This window comes from Dromiciops gliroides, chromosome 1, assembly GCF_019393635.1.
Source record: "Dromiciops gliroides isolate mDroGli1 chromosome 1, mDroGli1.pri, whole genome shotgun sequence".
In the NCBI taxonomy this organism is placed as follows: Eukaryota; Metazoa; Chordata; class Mammalia; order Microbiotheria; family Microbiotheriidae; genus Dromiciops; species Dromiciops gliroides.
Window position 1 is genome coordinate 635,679,099 of NC_057861.1, and position 26,431 is coordinate 635,705,529.

Below are 26,431 nucleotides of genomic sequence, written 5' to 3' on the forward strand. Positions count from 1 at the left end.
AAGACCCTCCTTCATTTGCTCACCATCCCTATATAAACACCACACCATGCTACCACAGTTCTGTCTTACTTTATGGACATGTGATTTTACAGGCAAAAGTGTTCTAACTGTTAAAGAACATCAAAAGCCTCCATAATCTATCTCGTGGATGATCTTTGAGTTTCTGTGGCAGAAAAAAATCATCAACTGATGGCCAACTTTATAGTGTCACACACATGTTTATGTTCTCTGATGCCTTGATGTTCAGATTATTATGCATTTAGGTGGTACAGGGGATAGAGTGCTAGGCTTGGAGTCAGGAAGACTCATCTTCCTGAGTTCAAATCTGGCTTCATCCACTTACTAGTTGTGTGACCTTGGGCAAGTCACTTAACCTCATCTGTAAAATGAGCTGGAGAAAGAAATGGCAAACCACTCCAGTATCTTTGTCAAGAAAACCACAAATGGGGTCAAGAAGAATGAGACATGACTGAGACAATTGAACAAGTTCTCATCCTACATAATTCTTGTCTGTGTCTTCCTATAAATTCAGCATTATAATGCAGGTTCCTTGTTGGAGTCCCAAATGGTAATAAACAGATATATGGAGGGCAAAAGTAGGATGGGCACAAATGGGATACAATATTTCTAAGGAAAAACTATGTACAATAGGTGGCATGAGGAATATAACTGAAGAAATTCATGATGGGGAAAAGGATCATGTTCAGTTATATAGTAAGAGCAAAGGGGTAACAGGATGACCAAGCACTGCAGTGGTGACCATGAGATACAAAAGTCATAGATTTATAGCTGGGAGGAACCTTAAGAATCATCTAGTCAAATCCACTCATTTTACAAATTAGGAAACTGAGCCTGAGAAAGTATAGGTGACTTGCCCAAGGTTACACAGTGAGGAACAAAATAAGGATATGAACCTGGCTCTTAAGTCCAGTGCTCTTCCACAGCAACAAATTGTCAGCACACTGCTGAGGCCTGTTGGGTAGGTTCACTCATAGATGAACATGAATAAGAATCACATAGAATGAAAGAAATTGCAGATGACTTGTTATTTGTCATTATGTTTGTCCTTCATTCTCAAAGAGGATCGATGCCATCATGAGGGTAATATCTTGACTTGTGTATGAATTGGATTTAAGTGAGAGAGCTGCTCAAAATCCTCTCTCCTCCAAAGTCATTGAAGTCCAGTGGCAAGACAAAGGTATGGCAATGACTGGTAATGGCCCAGGATTCAGTGGATAACCTTGGCTTTTCTAAATCAAGGTCTTTCCCAGATCTCATTTTGTCTGGGGGCCACACCCATCCAATGACAAAGGACTAGGTAAGAGTTGAGATAAAAGATGACTCAATTCACTATCACAAAAAATATCAATCTGGGAGGGGAGGACCCTCAGAATTTCTGGGCTGAACAGAAAACAATTGCTATGTACACTCATTCTAAGTAATTTGTACCAATCAAGGGAATATTAGGAAGAGAGGAAATAGTTTGATGAGATCATGAAATCATTGAAGTATACATGAAGCACATGGGAATGATTGTAGAATTAGAGAGTTGGGAGGGGCTTTAGGGAGCATTTGGTCTGACCCTACATGAAAGCATGAATCTCATCTACAACAAATGGTCATCTAGTCTTTGCTCAGAACACCCTCAGTGATAAGAACAGCCCTTCTTTCTGAAGAGAGATCTACAAAACTCTTGGGATGAAGGAAACCCACACAGGATCTCACTAAAGCCTAGTATTCTAGTTATTGACATTACTTATAAAGTAATGTCCAATGTCCAGAAAGAATGGTCCAATTCCCTCTGTTTACCCTCCTCCAACATTTTGACTAATTTTAGGCACATGAGGAAGTACAACTTAAAGCATCATGTCTCTAGAACTGGAAGAGAACACAGAATCCATCTGCGTCAATCCCTTCATTTTACAGATGAAGAAACTGAGGCTGAGGGAGGCCAAGCAATTTAACCAAAGTCAGATAGTGAGCATGAGAGGTGGAATTTGAACTCAGGTTATCTCAATTCCAAAACTAGTATTTTTTTCTACTGTACCAAGCTTGTTGAACATAATCTGCACCCCCATAGTGAATTGGGTAAACATTGCCAGCCATCTGTCTCTATGGAGGAAATGAGCTAGGCTGCAGTTTGGGAAATTTGGGTTAGCACTATCAGAGCAGGGATCAGAGGGAAAGGGGTGAGTGTGGCAGGTAAGACTGTATGTAGTGGTTGCTAGAAGTGTCCCAAGATAAAAGGATTGCAGGATTTCATACATCAGCTGGGGACAAGATGTAAGGTGTAGTCTAATTGCGTCAGCATTATAGTCTAGAACTTCATTTAGCTAGAGTATTTAGGTGTCAGATGGAGAAAACTAAGCTGCTTCTTTGAACAAATCAGTGTATACGAGGCAGGGAGCACATGGTGTCAGCAGAGACAGATGTCAGGTGAGTGAGTCTGGAGGAGCAGCACAGGGATGTCCCTAAAATGTTGGCTCACTGGGCCTTGCTTCTCCTTTTTCTTCTTCCTTGTGTTTAGTGTGGAGGCGTTCTTGAGTATTTGCATGGTTCTGGGGTCACATGTTTCTTTTTGATTCAGGCTTAAGATACATCAAAATAACCTAGAAAAAGAGGAGTTAAATGATGATAAAGCTGTGTTCTAGATTCACCCTCAAGCTGCCCATATGATTACCCCAACTGAGTTGACCCCCTTCTGCCTGCTTAGATCATTGAAGGGATGTCAACCACAGGCCCTCTGACAAGACAAGACCTAAGGACTTCCTAGCTGTCAGGTTGCTGAGCACTGATATACACTCTTAAAGGAAGCCTCCTTCCCTGGAGACCATTAATAAAAGGATTGACTGGCTTGGGGAAGTCCTGCCTGAAGTCAAGATTCTGAACTGGGAGACTTCCTGCTATATCTTGTTTCTCTGGCCTTCCAGCCCTTTCCCTGACATCTCTGGCATCCCTTGCTACAACAGAGAGCTTTCTCACCAGCTGAGCACTGGTGGGTGCTGGGTAGGGCTGCAGAGGGTCTGTCATCAAGGGGAGGGGAGGGCTGCTTTGGAAGGGGGAGGAGGAGGAACAGAGAGAGAGGAGTTTCTGGTCCAACAGAGGAGGTGTAAATCAAATAGCTGTTTTGAAGCCTTTTAAATGTTTTGACACTCTCCAATCCATCAGGGCCTTTAATTGTATTTTGACTGAGTTGTTCTATATGTAAATACCAGTTACTGTTAAGATTGTTTATAACCAAACTGTCTGTTTATGCAAATTGTGTTCCAAGATCACAGCGTTTTCATTGCAGGATAAAAACATTCCTTTTATTTAATGCCAAAATCACTTTCTCCTTGGGTGGTGGTTCCCCCCTCCCCTCCCCTTTCCTGTTTTGCTTTTAAATACAGCAAAAACATTTGGTGTATTTGGAAGAGAAAGGCAACTCCAGCCCAGCAGAGGCCGCATTGGTAATAGGGATGTCAGCAGACAGAAACATCATCACCTTTGATCTGTGCTTCCTATGGTACAAGCACTATCTCCCTCCCAGACCAGGTTGGTCTACTGTGGCATGGTGGAAAGCATCCTGGTCTTGAAGTGAGAAGACTTTCAAGTTTCAGCTTTTACCTTAGCTTAATGACTGTGAATAAGTCACTCTACCTCAGCCATCCTTTCATCAACCATTTAAAAACAGACTAAGCTGAATTGGATTATAGGAGCCATCCCACTGAGTACCTGAAACTTCCCTGGAAACTTCTAAGAAATATATGGGACGTGATGACTCATTTCTTGGGCCTGTATGGATGATGAACTTTTCAGCTACTTCTGGTCATGTGATTATCTGGAATGGATAGGACTTGACATTTAGGTATGATATGGCAAACCCAGAAAACTCCCACCCCCTGAGAGCGAAAGGGGAACAAGATACTTTATCATCTGAAAGATGAAATAGCTTCTGGTTGGCCTTTTGGACTTTTACTCTCCAAGTGGACTCATGTAACTCAGAAACTTCCACCACGGAGCAGGGAATAGGGCTGGCCTTCCTTTCTCCTCATGCCCAGCTGACATCTAAAGAACACATACTACCTCCTTAAACCTAATCCTGGTTTGGGGCTGCCTCTTAGGGGGCTGACCTCTCCTGTCTAGCTAGATAGCTAACATTGATATCTTGCTTATTAAGTGCCAGGTGAACAAGTCCCTATCTAGAGAGGGAAGCATCTGGGCTTGGAGGTGACTGTGATTTCAAGACATTCTGGGTTAAACTAAATGGCAATAGGGGGAGTCCTTAACTCAGCACCTTTGGGGGAGATTTTCACTGACAAAATGTTATCCTGACCCCAGACATTTTAATAACAGACATGTATGGGGCAGCTAGGTAGTGCAGTGGATAGAGCACTGGCCCTGGATTCAGGAGGACCTGAGTTCAAATCCAGCCTCAGACATTTGACACTTACTAGCTGTGTGACCCTGGGCAAGTCACTTAACCACAATTGCTTCACCAAAAAACAAACAAACAAACAAAAAACAACAACCCCAAAACCAAAACCAGACATGTATGAGGAGATGTTTGGACAGAACAGAAGTTAAATACCTAGTTGGCAGACCTGAAAACTGCTTTATGTTCTGATGAAGGTTAAGTGCAGACTCTCAAAAGATTGTAATAGTAGTTATACCTCAAGTTTTTGGATCTGGTTTTATTTTGGTAGCTGTTCACTTGTGGGTCTCATTTGTTTAGTATTCGTGCATGTGTGTGTGTGTGTGTGTGTGTGTGTAAATAGATTATTTGCCTCATACAGGATTAATACTATACATTGAATAACTTTTTTTCCTCCCCCCTTCCTTCCTTCCTTCCTGCTTTTTTTCTATTCTCTTTTTGAGTAGTCAGGAAGACTGAGTTCAAATTCTTCCTCATTTACTAGCTATATAACCTTGGGCAAGTCATTTAACCTTTCTTAGCCTAGATTTTCCCACCTGTAAAAGGGGGGAAGAGGGAAGGATGGATCAGTAGTGTCAACTTAATTAAGGCTACATGTTGACTTAAAAAGCACAAATTAATATCATCTGTTATACTGTATTTTATTAATTTTGTAAAACATATCACAATGTACTTGTTCAGGCACCTCAAGTTTGACATATTATTAGAGGCAGTTTCCTTCCCAGGAATTTCCCTACACTCATGAAATCACAGTTTTGCTAAACAAACCAAAAAATGACACTGCAAAGATTATGTGAAGCCTGGGCATCTTTTAGTGGGAAGAGCATTAGATTTTGCATCACAAAACCAGGGTTTGACTCCTAATTCTGCTTTTTGCTACTCATATGACCTTAAATAAGTTATTTCTCTCTGAGCTTCCTTTTCTTCATCTGTGAGTTAAGGAGGTTTGGTCAGATCATCTTCAAAGATTCTGTTAGCTCTAATTCCCATGATCCTTCTGAGGAAAGGGGGGATAAATGATTCACATGTGATTTCTCCAATCACATGACCTCTGCTGAAACGCTAAAAGCAACACGTCTTTGATTTGATATGCTTTAGGGAAAGCCCTACAAGGAAGGAGATGTGGCTTACCTGAAGCCACTCTAGCAAGAGAGGGGTAGAGACAACAAGGGAAAGGTACAGTAAAGTCACCCTCGGGGCATTGTCTACACCTACAAACCAGGGGAGCTCATGGACTTCCCTCAAACTGGGACAGGAATAACACCTCCAAGATAACCTGGAACAGGGTAGGCAGGGGAGGCATCCAGGTATGTCCCTAGGAAAGCTGACAGTCTTCAGGTTATGGTAAGAAGGAGGAATGGGTGATGGTCAAGGACTCCTGCATCTAAGCTTCCAGGCAGCTTAGGGATCAGCTCTTATCATTGTGGATTCCCAGATCAGAGCCACTCAGGGGCTTTAGAGTGATGAAGAGAGTGAGTTCACAGGTTGAGGGGGCGGGGTGCTACAAATCATCAAGGATATGATATGGAAAGTTTCCTTCTTGGAATGTCCCAAGTATGCAGATATTGTGTGCGTGTGTGTGTGTGTGTGTGTGTGTGTGTCTAAATTCCATTGAATAAGTAGGATGGAAGGAAGGGATTACTAAGTAGGACAATGGGATGTTATAAAGGAAGGAATTGCTTGTGGGACAGATAAAGACCAGGCCAAAAAACCCTAGAAGCTTTTCTAGACTAAAACACCATGAGAATTTTGTATTCCCCCAAGCAGGATATATACTCCTAGAGAACAGGGACTTTTCATTTTTGTATTTGTATCCCTAGACCTAGCTGTCAGCGAGGTGGCATAGTAGATAGAGTGCCTGGAATCATAAAGACTCATCTTCATGAGTTTAAATCTGGCCTCAGATATTAGCTGTGTGACCCTGGGCAGATCACTTAATCCTGTTTGACTCAGTTTCCTCATCTGTAAAATGAGCAGGAGAAGGAAATGGTGAACCACTCCAATATGTTTGCCAAGAAAACCCCAAATGGTATCACAAAGAGTCAGACTCAACTGAAACAACCCAACAATAACAACAACATATAGCACAGTGCCTAGTACACAGTAGATTATTAAGAAATATTTGTTGATCTGAGGTTTTACTTCACCTAGAAAACTGTCAAGAATGAGAAAGATGGGAATAATCAGTGTTGGAGGAATTGTGGAAAGATGGGCACTGAAAACAGTCTTGGTGGCATTGTGAATTGTTCTCCGTGTTCTGAAAAGTAATTTAGGAATATTATGAGAAAGTGACTAAAACCAAATATCCATGTCCCTTGATCCAGAGATACCATTGCTTGGCATGTACCCCATAAAAGTTCTTATGTGCATCAAAATAATATTTATATTTATAGAAACACTTTTTAAAAGTAGCAAATAACAGAAAATGAAGCAGATGCTCTTCTGTTGGGGAACATCTCAGAAGGTGTTGGTTAGCTTGTAAAGCCCTTTCTCACCTATCCCAACTTATTCTTCCAGCCTCATGGGCACTCTCATATCTAGTCAAACTGACCTTGCATAGGTTACTCACACCTTGTACTTCATCTTCTGTCTCTATGTCGCTTCATTGTCCACCTCTCCATGTCTGGAATGTATTCCCTCTTTACTGGTGCCAAACAGAAGTCTGTCTCCTCCTTTAAGATGTAGTCTAACCACTGTCTTTTGTGTGAAGCCCCTCCTGATCTCTCCAGTGCTAGTGGCCTCTTTCTCAAACTATCTTGGATTTAATTACTTCGTATGAACCTTATGATGTAATATTTATTTGTATTCTTGTTTCTCTCATTTGAATGTAAGCTCATTTCAAGTAGGGATTGTTTAAATCTTTGTTCTTGTATCCTCAGCCTCAGTGCATTGTTTGTCACTTAGTTTAAAAATACTTGTCTGTTGATTGATAAATGAAAAAAGTGTTGCTGTGTTATAAGAAATGATGAATGTGAAGAGTGCAGAGAAGTATGAACTGATATAAAATTAAATAAGCAACACTAGGAAAATTATGTAAAATTTCCCCAATGTTAATGAGAAAAAAGATTGAAATTGAATGCTGTATAATTATAATGTCCAAGTTTGGCTCTCAAGAGGAGATGTGAGAATGAACCTCTTTTCTTTGAAGAGGTAGGAGACTATGAGTATGGAACACTATATGTGTTGTCAGAATCATTGTTATGTTGGTTAGTTTTACTGGACTGATTTATTTTTCTTCTTTGATCCCTTATTAGGAATGATTCTCTGGGTCTGAGAAATGGAAGTAATTTAAAAACAAAGGGTATCAAGAAATATTTTAAAAATTAATTCCTGTTGAATTGAATTGAGTGTGGTAAGTGTCATGAGAATGGAAAGGACTGAAGGCTGGGAAAGAGTTCAACAGAGGGATAGATCACTGCCATATCTGTGTAATTCAGAGCTAGGAAGGCAGAGTAGAGAGAGATAAAGCTAGAAACATGGGACAGCCCCATTGTCAACACTTTTGGACATTAAAGGGAGAAGGTCAGGCTTTATCCAGCTTTCAATGCAGAGAAACTGATGATCTTTTGACCCTGGAGTGTGACATGATCAAAGCTGTGGTTATTGAGAGGCAATGTTGTGTAGTGGAGTAGGAAAATTGGAACTAAAGCCAGAGAGCCTGTTTTCAAATCCTAGCTCTGTGACTCAAGTCCTAGCTCTGCATTTGTGACCCAGGCCAGTCACTTCCCGTTCTCGGGTCTCAGTTTCCTCAACTGTAAAAGGATTGTACGACAAGATCTCTATAGTCCCCTCCAACCAGGAAATGATATAATTCTAATCAATGAACACTGGGCTACACACTTGAGATACAAAGACCAAAAGGGAAATGATCCCTGCTCTCAACATTCTACTAGGATACCACACTGTGAATACAAGAAAATAAATACACATTGTAAAAATATATGGCAATAAATTATTTCTCTTGAAGAAAGTGAAGAAGGTGCTAATAAGTAGAAAAATCAGGGAAGGTTTGTGTAGGAGGTGTCACCTGAACAGAGCTTTGAAGAATGCTAAGAATTCTCTAAGGAAGAGATGAAGAGGGAGTTCATTTGAAATATGGAGGATCATTTGTGTAGAGTTATGGAGGTTAGAAATGGGATTTCATGTATGGGAAACACCTACCAGGCCCATCTCATGGGAATGGCAAGTGTATAAAAAGGTGTCATGTGAAATTATCTCTCTTACCAAAGAGGCTGAGGCTGATGGATTTCTTGAGCTCAGGAGTTAGATAATACAGTGTACCAATCCTGGGGTACACTGGGACAATGGATAGAGCTCTGGGTCTGGAGTCAGGAAGATTTGAGTTCCAATACTTACCAGCTGTGTGACCCTGGGCAAGTCACTTCACCCTATTTGCCTCAGTTTCCTCATCTGTAAAATGAGCTGGAGAAGGAAATAACAAACCATTCCAGTATCTTTACCAAGAAAACTCCAAATGGTGGTGACACCATTTGGACTCCTAGGGGGACAGTAAGCAGTCTGAGAAGGGAAAAACTAGCTTAGGCTGGAAACAGAACAGGTCAAAACTCTTTGGCTGACAAATAGTGGGATTTGGCCTGTGAATGGCCACTGTGCTTCAAGCCTCAGTGGTTAATCTAAAAAAAACGGACTAGAAAGGTAGAAAATAATCTGGCTAGACTGTTCAGCAAAAATTGAAAAGAGAAATGCTGGATTTGGGGGGACTTGTTCTTTATTCTTCCATTTAGTGGTTTCTATGCTGCAGTCTCAATGATACTGTGAATAAAAGGAACAATACCAGTGGTAGCCTCGTTTCCATGATTATAACTACATTAATACCTTTCGGTCATAAATATTCACTCCCAGGTATTTATCATGCTGGCCACAATTACTGCCTGACACTCCCCCAGGGGATGATTTGTCTGTCCAGTCTGATTAAAAGGGGATATTTAAAAGTTAGACTGAGGCGCTCAGCCATTTATAATCTACTAAATATTTAAGTGTGTGTGTCTTAGTGCACCCAAAAATTGCAGGGATATTTCATGTTCCTATTTTCTCAGCATCAATCTGGGGCTGGCCTGATGTGTACAAACTAATAGGTGAACCCTCTTGACTCTGCCTAAATTGGATTTTGGTGAATCAAATATTTTAAAATGCTAGTGGGGGATTGAGGGGTGGGAAGGGTGTGTGTGTGTGTGTGTGTGTGTGTGTGTGTGTGTGTGTATGTGTGTGTGTGTAGAATATTGAGGTGGGATTTGCAATAGAAAAGAGGTTTTAATTCCTCAAATTAATGGGTTCACAACATCATGCTAACTGGTCTCTCTATGCATGGTGTCTACTCCTTTAAGCCCTTCTGCACAAGCTATGAAAGAAAGTACTCTTTCTAATGTGTAGCTTTTGTATTGCTTCCCTATTAGTACCCTTTATTTATTTATTTTTTGGGGGGTGAGGCAATTGGGGTTAAGTGACTTGCCCAGGGTCTCGCAGCTAGTAAGTGTTAAGTGTCTGAGGCCGGATTTGAACTCAGGTCCTCCTGAATCCAGGGCTGGTGCTCTATCCACTGCACCACCTATCTGCCTCTATTAGTACACTTTAAATGGTTTCCCATTGTTTGTAGGGTAAATTCCAAACTCTTCTGCCCAGAATTCAAGAATCTCCAACATATGGTTTCCATCTACCCTTCAAGCTATTTCCCACTAGTCTTAACCTATATCCACCAGTCAAATTGGAGTACGGATAAATTTCCTTAAATCCAACTTACCCTTCAGAGTCCCCCTTAAATGCTAACCCCATCCCTAATTTGTCTAACTAAGAGAAGTCTTTGCCTCTTCTGACATCCTGTAGCACTTCATTTTTTCCTTCGTTAAGATATTATTTACCTTCTGGTTTGTATTATCATTATTCATGTTCATGGCTTGTTTGCTAAACAATGACAAAACAGCACAAAAGCCACGGGGTATTGTTCAGTCATTTTCAGTTGTGTCTAATTCTTCTTGACCCCTTCTGTTTGTTTTTTTTAAAGCAGAGATATTCAATTCATCAGCCATTTCCTTTTCTAGCTCATTTTACAGGTAAGGAAACTGAGGCAAGCACTATTAAGTAAATTGCCATCTCACCAGCTATGTGGTAGGTGCTATAATTATTCCAATTTTATAGTAAAGAAAACAGGCTGAGAGAGGTCTAAGAGACTTGACAAGGAGGGTCACATAGCTAGTAAGTGACTAAGTGACCATCCATTAAACCACTTAGTCACCTCCAAGCCTGCAAGTTTCCTTGATTTAAAAACAAAACAACATAAAAACCTATTCACCCTTAGGAGTTCAGATTAATAGAAAATTTGAGAAGGGAAGGATTTTAAAGAATATTTAGTTCAAATATTTTATTTTTTAGATGGGGAAACTGAAACTAATATGGTGGACAAACATGCCACAAATCTCATAGATAGTGGCAAAGTCCAGAGCAAATCTGGATTTCTTAACTCCAAATTCAGGGATCTTTTCTTATACAACAGTTAATGTCCAGCTGTATAAATAAGACATATGTTGAATCTTAGGATCCTAGAATCTCAGAGTTAAAAGGAGTCTCTCAGGATCTTCAGCACAACTTGCACCTAAACATTTTGTTGTTTGTCCTTTGTTTTTGAAGAGGACCAGTGACATCATTGGTAACATCTTGACTCATGCATGAATTGAGTTTAAGTGAGGCAGAGTTGCATAAAGTTTTTGGCTTCACACTCTTTTCCAAAGTCATTGAAGTGGGGGCAGCTAGGTGGTGAAGTTGATAAAGCACCATCCTTGGATTCAAGAGGACCTGAGTTCAAATCTGGCTTCAGACACTTGACACTTACTAGTTGTGTGACCCTGGGCAAGTCACTTAACCCTCATTGCCCTGCAAAAAAACTAGCCAACCAACCAAACAAACAAAATCATTGAAGTTCAGTAACAAGGCAAAAGTGAAGAGGACTGGTAATGGCCTGAGGTACAATAACTGACCTTGGTGTCTTCAGTGTCTCACTGAGTTCTAAGCATTCCATAGTTCTTAAAAGAAATTCCCTCCATAATATCTATGGCAAGTGATTTTCCCACTCCCACTTGATAACCTACAGTTGATGGGACATTCACTCTCTTGTTGGCCATGGAGTATTGAGTACTAAATCACAAGAGGAGGAGGGTTACGGACAGGGCTCTGAATACAAATTTGCTATCCCCACATGTTCATGAACACATGGCATTTATAGGTCTAGTTCCCATAAGCCAGGAGCTGGTAGTCATGGGATTTTTTCTAGGAATAGTCTTTGAATGCTTCTCTTTTGTTTAGAATGCCCTCCCCTTTTCAGTTACTGAATTCCTACCCATCCATTAAATCCCAGTTCAAAGACTTTCTGTCCCAGGAACTCTGCTCTGAATCCCTCCATCAGTAACATTCTTTACCCTCAACCCTTACACCACACTTTGTACATTTTGTTATGAATTATAGTTATCTACCTGTTCTCTTTCTATCATACTATTCCTCAATGACATATTTTACTGCTGTTCTTCAGATTTTTTCAGTGGTTATTTATTTCACTCTGATTATGTCCACCATGAATCTTTTCATTGCCCTCTACTTAATCTTCATTTTTAATTCTTTGGGAGCTGTGGCAAAGGCAAGAGATGACAGATGCCACATTAGAACCGCTGTGATATAAGGAGAAGGCTAAGAATGTCTCCAGAATGTTGGATGGATGCCACTATGACACACTTATGAGAGGACATGGACTGGAAGCATACAGGTCTTGTGATCTGCATTGTTGAAAGGAACTTCCAAATGGATACGATTCATGTGAGTATTTGATTATAATCAGATGTTGTGTTTCTTTCCATGGAAGGAGGCCCTACCAGAGTGGAATGGAAAGTGTATCTGTCAAATGAGAACTGACCTAGTGAACATCAGCAGGATAATCATCAGAAGGGGGACCATAGGACAAAGATTGATTTTGTCCACATCATGTGGACTGCCTATTAAGGCTGTGGTCTTCATCAGTGAGGATTCCACTCTGGATAGAAATCTTTGATCCTTGTGTAACCTGTATGATCTGGCCCAACTCTCTCAAGGCAAGCAGGGCTATACTGCCTCTCAAAGTTCCAGGACACCCTGAGGGATTTGTAGGTGTCTTTTCTCTAGTTGCTTTTGGATCAAGACCCCATGAGTTATCTTTTCCCAATTTGTTAGGGGCCTATCACTAGCAACGTAGTTCCATTTTTAACATCAGGTAGCTTTTACAAAATTATATCTGTTTCAGAGATATAGTAAGAACAAATAGACAAATATTTTCTCTAATACCTTCAGGGCATACTCTCCCCTACATCACCTCAGAATCTAGGGGAATATTAGTGTCAAAACTTAGCTCAGTTCCTAAGCTCTGTCCAAAGGCAGCATAGATGTTGAATGAGTTCTTTTGCTGAGCTGGAGTCCTGGAGGTCACTCCCAAAGATAATCATTACTTCTTACTCCTTAAGGTACTGATGTTGGGCTAGATACAACCTCTGGCCTAGTTTCAAATCCCTAGATTCCTGAGGCTCATTCTACCCTGGAATGGAAAAGGTTAAGGATGGAAGACCATTTCTCAGTGGGTATATTTTCTCAGGGTTGTTAGAAGGATACTGCAGTAGTTAGGAGAGCTGTCCAGGATCTCAACTAGGGTTGTGACTATGTGAATGGAGAGAAGTATATGAGAGACATGAAGGCAAAAGCTTTCATACTTAAATTTTCTATCTCTTCCAGTCCCTAGTTCTGTGCTCTACAATTAGTCAACCAACAGGTTATTTATTAAGCCTCTAGTATGGGGCAGGCACTGGGTTCTATTCCAGGCATATAAAGGCAAAAAACCCTTGCCCCCAAGTATCTTACAGTCTACTGCACACATGACTGCTTAATAAATGTTAGTGGATTTGAATTGAATTCAGTCAAACTTATATATCTCTATGGTCTATATGGAACACTGTTGCCTAGCTCTGCTTTACTTTTGGAATTTGGGATGGAGTGGAAAAGACCTCTATTTTTGGGGGGGGGGAGTGAGGCAATGGGGGTTAAGTGACTTGCCCAGGGTCACACAGCTAGTTAAGTGTCTGAATCCGGATTTGAACTCAAGTCCTCCTGAATCCAGGGCCAGTGCTCTATCCACTGCACCACTTAGCTGCCCCAACACCACCTATCTGCCCCAAGACCTCTATTTTTTTAAGTTGGATAAACTGTCCACAGTGAGATGGACACTAAATCTCTTCAACAACCAGCCCAGACGGCATGCTAGTCACATCCACTTCCTGGGGAAGGAGGCGCTGGCACTATCCTAAGTAGCCAGCTGTCATTGCCGAATGTACAATATTACTGTTGTCAGCATTAATAAGGGACAAGTGCCTAGAGGCTTGTTACCCACCAATTAAACTTTGAATTTTATTGTGCAACTGTGAGCAGGCTTTACGATATCAGAGCTTTTGGCAGTTAAATACAACTAATATTCATCGTTCCCACATGGGCCCTAACATGCTACTCCATTAAAAGTGTGATTAAGAAATTAATTGATCTGGAAGAGATTGGCACATGCTCTAGACATTATGGTGGCGACCCTTTCATTAATAAGATGGTTGTTTTATTCAGGTGTGGTCATTGATTGTTCCTCTCCAGACATCTGGATTGGCTAGGGAGGTGGTGATGGCTAACTCTGTAAGGATGACACTTGATGGAGGAGAGGGTATCTTTGCTTGACTTCTATCAGTATAATACTTGATATAATAATTCTTTAAAAGATATATGATTTCACTCATACAGGTCCTTCCTCTGCCATCATAGATCAGATGTCATTCCTTCTTAGATACATTTCCATAAACTGTTTTGCCCCACCCCCAACAAACCAACAAATAAATACACAGAAAACCCCCATTCATAAGCTTGAGGCCAATCTCCTGGTTATACACCTCAATCTAAATGGGCTGGACATTGGATGGCTGATCCATGAATGATGGACCCATTCCTTGGCCTATATGTGAAGACTTTTCAGCACAACAGAACTCGTCAGAGTTTATTGCCTATTGACAACCTTTGGAAATTGAGGGTAATATGTAATCCATGAACTTCAGTGGAAGCATTTTCATAAAGCCTATGTTAAGTGAGGATACCCCAAGGAGAGGTTGTAGAAAGACACCCCCTTCCCCAAGGGTACTTCATCTGATTTAGACAGAAATAATAAAAATGTAAATTGAAGTTTTGAAGTATTAACACTTTATCCTTTCAGAGACTCCATAACTCTTAGGGTCATAGATCTAAAGATAGATGAGACCTCACAGGCTATCTAGTCTAAGACCCTCATTTTTCAGATAAGAAGACAAGGACATAGGGGAGGTAAGTGGAGTGTTCAAGAGCAGACAGGTAGAACTCATCAGAGGCAAGTTATAAACAGTCTTCTTCTCTTTCCACTGTGTCACTGCTACCTTAATTTAGATACCACACAACAGTTTTTCTGAGGTCTTCTTTGAGCTTGTCTGACAAAAGAGTTATATCATGAGCATGACCAGATAGGAAGGAGTGAAGCTTCCTGTTATCAACAATTAATTGAGAGGCAATGATATTGGAGGAAACAACAGGCAAGTAAACATACATCTACACAGGCTCCTCAAGACTAGCTTCCTGTTAGTATTTCCTATAAGATCATTTTCTACTGTCTGAGATCATTTTCTACTGACTGAAACTGGAAAGTAAAAGTCATGGATCCCCCAAAAAGAAAGAGCCTCCTCTGATAAATGAATCAGGGATAGACAAAATGCAGGAGCCAAGAAGGAGGACAATCTCATTTTCTAAAAAGCTTCTGTTAGGTGGAATTCAGGTACCAGAAGGCTCACTTTGTTGTTGCAGCAGTGCTAGTGGTAGTGGTGGTGGTGGTAGTAGTAATTATTTGCTGTGTTGTTCAGTCATTTTTCAGTTGTGTCTGACTCTTTGTGACCCCATTTGGGAGTTTTCTTGGGAAAAATACTGTAGTGACTTTTCATTTCCTTCTCCAGCTCATTTTACAGATGAGAAAACTGAGGCAAATAGGGTTAAATGACTTGCCCAGGGTCACATAGCTAGTAGTGTTCGAGGCTGGATTTGAACTCATGGAAATGAGTCTTCCTAACTCCAGGCCTGGTACTCTATCCACTGTGCCACCTAGCTGTCCTATGATAATGATAATTGACATATGAATTTAACGCATGAAATATTCTTATAACCATTCTCTCATTTGAGCAAAGGGAAAGATCCCACCTTTGGAGTCAGAAGACCTGAGCTGGAATGCTGGCTCTCTGAAAGTCATTTAACTTTCCTCAGCCTCAATTCCTTTGTCTGTAAAATGGGGGTAGTAGCACCTAGTTCACAGGGCTGTTATTGATATAGCTAGAGCACTTTGTGAACCTTAAATCCTGCTATAAATGTTAGTTATTGTGATTATTAAAGGATCATTATAGCATTAGCACTGGAAGGGCCCTCAGGGGTGATTTTGCCCACCCACTCCCCCTCATAAGATTAGGGGCTTGCTTAAGTTAAGTCCCTGTCCCCCATGATTGGACTGCTATTTTCTTTCCAAAGGCCTTTATTTATTCAATAGTAGGACAACACCAAGGCCTGTCTGCGATCATTTTGGGCAAGATATCCCAGGAGCATTCTGAAGCCAGCTTGTACTCTTGAGAGTCACTGTTAAATTTTGTATATGAATATTTACACCTCAGAAATTGGCAAAAGCTACAAATCAGAACTTCATTTATTGTTTTATCGATTGTCTAAACTTAAGAAAATAATAGAGAAACTGTTAAATAATGCCCTACATAGATTTTTTTTTGAAAGCTGGTTGTTAAACATTTACCAACATCTTTGCCTATCTCCATCTTTAGTAGTGATATTCTCAGCTGGTCTTTTTGGCTTCTCTTTGTCAGTTAAAACTTGGACCAGGGGGCAGCTAGGTGGCGCAGTGGATAAAGCCCTGGCCTTGGATTCAAGAGGGCCTGAGTTCAAATCCAGCCTCAGACAGTTGACACTTAACTAGCTGTGTGACCCTGGGCAAGTCACTTAACCCTCATTGCCCTGGCCCCCCCCAAAAAAAAAACCCCCAAAAAACAAAAAACAAAAAAACAAAAAACTTGGACCAAATCATCCCTTCAGTGAGGTTAGAGCAGGAAGAAATTAATTTTATGTCATTATCTTTCTGCCAAGAGTTTGAAACCAAGTAAAGCATGGGGTTAGTTGTTATTGCTGCCATGAAAACCTTCCCAGAGTCTCCAGCTGGAGAGTCCTCTTACATCACTTTGGGAGAACCTCTCCTCTGCACTTATTCAGCTCTCTTTTGTATAGTATTTCTGAATATGTGCCTTATCTCACATGATGGTAGGAACAATGTAAAAGGTAGAAGAGATGGGACAGATCATTTTCCTCACAAGAACACAGCTGTGTTGTTCTGGCCAAGTCACTTAACCTGTCTGGGCTTCAGTTTCCTTATCTGAAAAATGGGGCTAATACTGCTGGTATTACCTCTTTCACAGAGTTCTTGTGAGGAAAATGATATGGACATGTTATCATTTGTTCAACAAATGTGCGCGTCCCCCCATGTAGATGAGAGAGGGCCACATGTGAATCCCTGTTTTAGGAATCATGGGGAATGCAGTGATGAGTACAGCACAAATCCTCCCTGATCCTGAGGCACCCACAAGTCATCAGGGGATGTTAGACATGTGCATGTAGAAAAAAAATGTAATAGGTGTATAGAAAAGGCCTCAAGATTTTTTCTCTTATAACATGACTAATTCAGAAATAGGATTAATGTTATTATGTGTATATATGCATATATATGTATACATATATACATATACATATACATATATATATATATATATATATATATATATATATATATATATATATATATATAAAACCTATATCAGATTATCTGCTGTCTAGGGGAGGGGGAAGGGAGGGGAGGGAGGGAGAAAAATCTGAAATTGTAAAGCTTGTATAAACAAAAGATTAGAACTATCTTTACATGTAACGGAAAAAAATTAAAATACTTTATTAATTAAAAAAAAAGAAAAGAAAAGGCCTCAAATGCTTTGAGAATTTTAAATAGGGATAGAGAGGCAAAGTGGTTAGAGCATTGGGCTTGGAGTTGAGAAGACCTGCAATTGAATCCTGTTTCTGACTCTAGGTAAGTGACCTTGGACAAGTCACTTAGTCTCTCTGAGTCTCAATTTCCTTTTCTGCAAAATGGGGATACTCCCATCCCCTTCCCTCCCCAATGGACTATTGTAAGGATTTAGTGAGAATGTATGTAAAGCATTTGTTATCATTTTTTTACTTGGTGTCATTTCAATGTCAGTATTATTATTTTGATGATCACACTTGCAGGCAAAAATTTGGATGAAATCATTCCTTCAACTTGGTCAAAGAAGGCAGAAATGGGTTGTACCAGGAAAGTGTCATGGAGGAGATCTTGCTTAAGCACACCCCACAGTCTCTTCCTGGTGCCTGGTTTCATAGCCTCAGCAAAAAATCAAGGCCCTATGAGAGTATATTTGATTTTTCATCTTTTCCAGATGGATTGAAGGAACAGAATGTCTTCTTCTCTCCCCCCCCCCCCGCCCCTTTGATACTGTCCTGTTATATAGAATCTCGGAGAGATTCGTGTTTTGATTTATTCAATTCTTTTTCTCCATTGATTTTAATTAAGTTCACTGGCGGCTTCTAAGCCTGGGGAAGAAGAACAGCAACTGAAAGGAAAAAAACAAACCAACCATCCCCAAAACACCCAAAGCAAGTGTTTTTCTTTTGCAATTGAGTTTTTCCAAGTTCTGAAGAGCTTAGCAGGAGAGAATGAAAGGGGAACTCGGAGAGGCAGAGACGTTTCCTTTGCTTTATCGGTCCCCAAATAATAAACATAAAATTAAAATCCTGTTAAGGAAAATCACAGAAGTCATTATGGCTTGGCACTGACAGCGCCTTTGATCAAACCTTTTATGTAATTTCACAGTTTCTGAGGGAATTCGCCAAGCAGACATTGATCATTCTCGCCAGGGTTTGATTTTCTTTCTCCCTGCAGAAGCAAGGCAGAGAGAGGAGAAATGAAGGAGGGGAGGGAAGAGGGGGAGAGAAGGGAAGAAACACCCCCCCACACACACACAATTTAATCTTTTGATCTTGGTTTACATCTTATTTTTTAGAGGAAAATGCCACTTGGGCCTCGAGGCCAGTCATACTCTCTGTTTGCTTGATCTCTCCTCCAGCGCAGGTCTCCGATGGTTATTGATATATTGAAATATGGTTATTACTCCTGCAAGTGACTTCCTAAGTATCGGGAAGAATCTTAGGCCAGGTCTAAAGAGCCCCAAATAGTGAGATATTATCTGTCAAATTCAATTCATGGAAAATTAGGGAGAAGCTGAGGTGGAGAGTTAGACAAAGGTTAGGGTTAAAATTAGAGGAAGGGTGCCAGGCTGCATTTAAGTCTAGGTTTGACATTAGGACTGGTGTGAGATCTAGAGTTCAGACCGGGGATAGAGTTAGATAGAGGCCTGTAATTAGGGTTTAGGTGATGATCTAGGATTAGGTATTTCATTAGAACTAGAATGATAATGAAAGGCAGCTAGGTATCACAGAGGATAAAGTTCTGGGCCTAGAGTTAGGAAGACCTGAGTTCAATCTGGCCTGAAATATTGACTAGCCACGTGATCCCGGGCAAGCTACTTCACCCTGTTTGCCTCAGTTTAATGAGCTGGAGAAGGATATGGCAAACTTTCGTTATCTTCACCAACCTTCCCCCCTCCACCTCCCTGCCCAAAAATCCAAATGGGGGTCATGGAGGAACAGACATGACTGACGTGACTGAACAATATCAACAAGGGGGTAGTGAGATTGAGGAATAGGTTTAGTGCTAATGTTAACATAAGATTTACTTTGGGGGCTGGAATGATGGCTAACACTTCCTGTAATGTTTGGACAAGTTACAATTTAGTTTAGGGCTTGATCGGAGCATGGGCTTCAGTTAGGCCCAAAGTTTTGATTTGACTTAGATTCTGAGTAAAGGGCAGGTCTGGAATTTGAATAAACATAAGGTCTAAATTTTGGGCTTAAGCTCAGATTTCCATTTGTGCAAGCTTCAGAATTCTGGTTAAAGTCAATCAATGTACCAATCAACAAGTTCTTATCAATTGCCCACTGTGTGCAAGCAAGGTCCAGGTTAGGGTTAATGTAGACACACTTACAAATCAAGGAATCAAGGAACATTGATTCAACGAGAGATTCATTTTTTTTTGTTTGTTAGTTTTGTTTTTTGTGGTTTTGGCTGTTTTGCTTTTGTTTTGGGAGGTGTCCTCTGAGAATAATTATTTTAGGTGACACATATACATAGTCATCATTTGGTCTTCCAATAAGTAAAATTTCCCTTTCCTTCCATGGTATAGCTTCTTGGTGGTTTATGTTCACAAGGGGCTCAGCCTTCAGATGGACATGAGATCTTCTAGTCTGGATTTCAGCTAAACTTTTCACTTTTATTATTTACTACACTTCTATTATTTAATACTAAGGAAGGAGCCCTCCCCCCCAAATAAGTCCACACTTCTTGATTCTGATCTTTTTTCCTCCTCTATTCTCTTGCTCTACCAAAGAAAGTAGCTAAAGTGGACCTTTGTCCTTTATTGAAGCATAGGGAAAAGATTTCATGGACAGCCTGTTTTAAGGTGGGCTCAATCCTGAGTACGTTTTCCTGTTTCTTGGTGTTCCCTAAGTTTAAAAATGCATGGTTGCATTTGTGGTTTCCCTTGTGTTCCTTCCTTCAGTTCACGGGCTCCTTTACTACTTCCTTTCACTCAAAATGGTACCTAAATTCAAAAATAGAATGGACTGCCTCCAAAAGTCAGGGATCTCCTTCAATGGAGGCTGTTAAAGTAAAGGCTCAATGATTTCTTGCCAAGTATCTTTTAGAGAGGATTCTTTTGCAGCTGTGGGTCAAACAAGATGGCTTCCATCACTGAGCATCTGGATTTTGTAATTAACAACCACCCACAGGGGTTTAATCATATGGAAAACACATAATACTGGGGAAGACCAGAGGGAGGACTTTAGGTTTGTAATCTATAGGGAGAACTGGGGAGCAGTTCCCCTCTTTCTGGAATCTTCTATGAACACAAGGGACACAGTCAAAAATTCTGTCTTTTGATAATTCCTGTTATCTTCCTACAGCAACATTAGCGTTGAACTATAGGGCATATTTCATGACATTTTTAATACGGTGCTTAGCTCCTAGAGATGCCCTTCTCAAATACTAACCAGTAAAGTTAATGGACCCAAGTGCCTACTGGGGACACGTGGGGAGGGATGAGAGAGAATTTGCAAAATCTTACTTTAAATGCCAGTGCAATGACAATGCTCACCCCACCAACCTGCCTTTTTCCCATTAAAGTTAGAAATGAACTAACAGCCGCTATATTAATCATTAACAGTTTCTGCAGCTGATGTGAGGATGCCATTTTGAAACACACTTGACTCATCCTTCATCCCAAGAGCAAGGGGGAAGATTAAGGGGGCCCTGCTTCTGTCTCAACTTTAATTAAGACAGTCATCAAATTGGATATGAAAGGAAATTTAGAAACCTCAGCTAAAAATTCAGGAGGGATATAAAATGGGACAATTTACTATTTGCCGATCTCGGCTCTGTTATCACCATAAGCAGTCATGGTGACTTAGCTTTTGATAGATGTCTGGAAATACCTAAAGCAATCTCTTTACAAAGTTTAATGACCTTACCTCATTTAGCTTTTGAAATATTTCCATGGCAATGGGGATAAAAATGGCAAGATTATTGTAATTACACAGCAGAAGGTCAGTGGTGCCTAACTTTTGATAAAGGTCTAAAGTTCCTTACAGGTATCAGGGACAAAGGGAATTGGCTATCTTCTGTTTCCTTGGATTTCCATGTGCTCTTAGAATGCCATGCAAAGGATCAGGAAAAGCAACACTGAAAACAATAGCATGCTACACCCATGGTACTAGTGTGACCCTGGGGATAGTATGCTGTTATTCTTATTGGCACTAGATGACAAGAAAACCACCATTTTTTCAGTTGTTGATGAGACCAGGACCTTAGAGGTCATTGGATGATATTAACACTTAGAGATGAGAGGATCTTTAGATATCAAGGCCTCCAACCCCTTCATTTTTTTAGATGATGGAATTGCAGCCCAAAGAGGGGTATGAACTAGCCCAATGTCATAGAATAGGTAGGATTTGAACCCAGGTCCTTGGACTCCAAGTATAGGGCTCATTTTACCATACCACAGACTTGCCAGGTGGGTAGTATGGCTTATTTTAAGGCAGTATGGTACTGTGACAAGTGCATTGGCTTTGAAATCAAAAGATCTGGGTTTGAATTTCACCTCTGCCACTTACCACCTGTGTAACCTTGGGCGAGTCAGTTAAACTTGGTTTTCTCATCTGTAAATGAAGTGGTGGAGGTAGACAAACTTTAAGGTTTCTCTTGGCTTGGTTTAGTGGAAAGAACAATCAAAAAAGGTTTTCCAGTATCCAGTTGAATGTAACAAGAATTAGTTAGAGACCCACTGCTGTCCAAGGTTCTGGAGACTGCCCTTAAGGAGGCATGAAACTCATGGACACAACACTAAGGACAAGGAATAGCCTTAGGAGGGATGAGTTAGAGGGAGAAATTGAAGGCTGTGATTGGAAAGTGGAATTTCAGAGATGGAACAGTTATGAGTGTTGGTCACATGAAGGGTGTGGATGTCCCTGTGTATGACTGAGGTAGAGATCATTGGAGTTTAAGAGTTTGGATAATTGGTGTTTGAGGGGATATTGACATGCTTGTTAAAGTCTAAAAGGAAGTGAGAAATACTCTTATCCAGCTACTGAACTTGTGGAGACAGGAGAGAGAATGATTGGGAGTTTGGTAGATGATTTTTAACATACACTTGAACATTTAAAATACACTTGAAATTGAGATGTGTTGAGTAACTCTGAAAGGTTTTCAAGTAATCGTGGCAAAAGTTGGAAATGGTCACAGAGGCCATCTAGCACAGTGCCTGGTACATTATAGCCACCTAAAATGCTTGTTGATGGATTATTAAACCTAGATTAACCTGTGCCCTAACCCAGAGATGGCAGGACAGGATATTCCTGTTTAAAAAGGAAGGTAGATAATTATTCAGTGGAACACAAGAGGGGAATCTCTTTTTACCAATAAAATATGTGCTGTTGATCTGAACATCAAGGGATCCAATGAAACCCATGTTTCTTCAGAGGATCATAGATTTTGAGTTGAAAGAGACCTTAGAGTTCAACAAGTTCAATGCCTTTATTTTACGGATAAGAAGACAGGACCATAGGTGTCAAGTGATTTGCCCAGAGTCACATAGGCAACAAATAGCAGAACTAGGATTTGAATTCAAATCTTCTGATTTAAAATCCAGTGTACTTTCAATTGTATCATATGCTTCCTCCCCTTAACTTAATCTATTTACAAAACAGGGTGTTATAAGTAGTGTACTGTAGTATAGTGTAGTGTAGTGTAGTGTAGTGTACTGTGCTGCGCTATACTATAGTGGGAAGAGCCCTGGCCTGGAAAATGAGACTTGGATTCTAGTTCTGGATCATGCATTAACTCAATCTATGACTGAACAAGTCATTCTCCTCCCTGACACTCAGTTTCTTCATCTGTAAAATGAGAAGGTTGCTAACTTGGGCTTCATTAAGAGAGGTATAATATCTAGAATGTAGGAGGCGATAGGCCTGCCGAACTCTGCCCTGGTCAGATGGATTGGATACATCTTTAGGTACCATATTTTAAGAAGGACATTTATAAATAGGAGATCATCAATAGGTGTGTGTGTGGGGGGGGGTGGATGATGATGGTGAAGGGTCCTGAGATAGAATCATAAAAAGATCAGTTAAAGGGAGGGGAAATGTTAAACCATGAGACTGCATACATGCATGAGTGAATGAATACAAAAGAATTTAATAATCATTTACTATGTGTCAAAAGAGTCAGCTAGGTGGCTCAGTGGATAGAACACTGGGCCTGGAGTCAGGAAGACCTGAGGTCAAATCTAGCCTCAGATACCTACTAGCTATGTGACACTGGGCAAGTACTTAACCTCAATTTGCCTTAATCCACTGGAGAAGGAAATGGCAAACCACTCCCATATCTTTGCCAAGAAAACCCCATATGGGGTCATGAAGGGTAGGACTCAACTGAACACCAAATGTGCCAAGAACCGTGCTAAGTGCTGATGATACAAATAAAGTGAGATGGTCTCCCTCTCAAGGAGCTCACAATTCTTGCATGATTGTGGGAGGTGATACATGAAAGGGTTTAGCTTAAGGGAAGATGGAGAGGCCCAGCAGGGCTCCTTAGGGTACATCATATGTACTCATGACAGTGTCCAGGGATCTGGAGGTCAGAGAAGCTGCAGAGAGGCTAAGACCTGGAGGACCACAGTAGCAAGGCAGATGATGAGTTCTGGTGCTCTTACATCTCACATGAAATTGCTGACTCTATCTTGTCTAAACAGTGTGAGCAGTCATGATCCTCTTCTTGACCTGCCTGACCTAGAGCTACCTACTGCCTCATGATGGGCAGGAGAGAAGGGAAGGAAAAAAGGGAAGGCACCTCTGGTGGCCTGTCTTTCTCACACTGGGAAGCCCCATGAGATCTGGATGGCCCAGTTTACTTAGAGGGTGAAGGAAGGGAAAGAAGAAGAGGGTACCCTGGTGTCAAGTAATGAGAGCTATATTAAGTATTTGAAAGGCTGACAGGTAGAGGGATGATCACTTGGCAAGGTGTTTTTGAGGAGACTCTTATTCAGGTGCCTGTTGGACTAAATATCCTTTGAAGTTCCTTCTAAGTCTGAAACTCTGTGGAATTTATGACCAGGTCCTTTCAAGCTCCAGCACTGTATATCATCTGTTTTAAGGCTCTTCCCAGTTCTAATGTTCTGTGTAAAATAACACTAACAACTTAAATAGATGTGTGATCTCATAAATCTGGATATTCCTGCCAACACAGGGCTTAGCAATAGTAGGTGCTTAATAAATGTGTGTTGATTGATTGATAACAGCTCATACATGTCTGCTCATCCTGTGTGACTTTTGTCCATGTCCTCCCACATTTGCAACAGGGAGTCCATCACCCTTGCTCACTTTTTTTCTGATATTTTAAGGATACCAGTGAAGGTACTTGGACTAGAAAAACAGCTGGATTAGGCCAAGCAGACCTAGAGAAGCTCCATGCTAGAGGTAACACAATTGTGTGAGTGTTGACAGATGGATTCATAAGATATCTGAAGGAAGGGAAACTATATGAGGGAAGGAAGGACATGGACATTGTTGTTTTATGCCTATTACATGCCATCCCCTCACATACTATGTGTGCATTTTCACTGGCTGTCCCCCATGACTGGAATTCTGTCTCTTCTTACCTCTGTCTTTTGGAGTCAATGATTTCCTTCATGTCTCAACTTAAATATTATCTTCTACTTGAAGCCATACCTGTTTTCTCTCCCATCAACTTCTTGTGCCCTCACCACAACCTTGTATCTGTTTACACTGGGTTTCTTTCTTTGTTTTGGTATATACCTACAAATGTAAATGTTGCAAACCTCCCCCCCACACACACACACACCTTGTTTGCTTCCTGAGGGCAGGACTATTTCCTTTTTTGTCTTTATATCCTTGGGCATATGATGGGTTTTTAACAAATGCTTCTTGATTGATTGTTGTTTACTGATAACCTAAGAAGTGGGGAAAGAAATCTCAGAGCCCTAATAAGATGGAAAAACAAGGTGATTAAGAGAACATTGGCAATCATGGACATATATTCTAACTTTCCTAATTTTCTATTTTTATGAGAATCATTCACACAGAAATCAAGGTAGTCCTCAGTGAGGATATTGGTTTGAAACAAGGAGGCTTTTGAGAGTAATATTCTTCAGTACATTGTGCCTTTATGATCTCCCAATGGATGGAAATATGTAGAGCATGCAAGACCCCATCATGTTTTTTGTTTGTTTGTTGGTTGGTTGTGCTAAGAACAAAACATTATCATATTAGGTCTTCACAGCAATCCTGGGAAGATATAGGCATTATTGTCGTCATTATATAGGAGGGGAAAGGAAGTTTTGGAGAGGTTAATAACAATAGCTAGCATTTATACATCACTTTAAGGTTTGCAAAGCACTTTACAACCATTCTCATTTTAACCTTACAACAACCCTGGGAAGGAGGTATGAGGAAACAGATGAGGAAACTGCAATTAAGTTACTTGTCTAGGGTCTCACAGATAGCAAGTATCTGAGACTGGATTGCCTTTAGATTTCCCAAACTTTTAAATGTAGGTCTTCCTGACTCCAGTTCTAGAGCTCTAGCCACTGTTACCTAGCCAGCTTTTTACTGTCTACTGTAAAGGCTTCTTGTGAGGAAAATGTTTTGGCAACCTAGGTGACAGCATGAATAGAGCACTAGGTTTGGAGTCTGGAAGACCTGAGTTCAAATCTCACCTTAGATACTTAGTATGAGATTCTGGGCAAGTCATTTTACTTTTTTAAGTCTCATGTGTCTTATCTGTAAAATGAAGGGGTTGGACTCAATGGCCAGCAAGTCCCTTCTAGCTCTAAGGTTTGAGCCTGAATAGGCCAAGGCAAGAGACTAGGACTTGTGGTGCTTTTGCATAATCCTCTGGTGCCTGGCCCACTGTCCTGCATCTGAGGGGAGCTTCAGGAAGCTTTCTGTCTCAGTGATGGGGCCCTTTGCTTGCTGTCTACCAGGAGGCATCTGCAAAAGTGAAACAGAGGAAGCAGGGGGTAGATTGGTAAAGGAGGCCGGCACCCAGGTGGTAGGAAAAATCCCATAGGAGCAATTAGCCTTAGTGATGGCGAGTAGCCTGGGCACTAGAGGAGCTGAGCTGGATGAGTGAGTAAGACCCAGGCTGGCTTTTTGACTGGCATTTGGCTGTTTTTCTTTGGG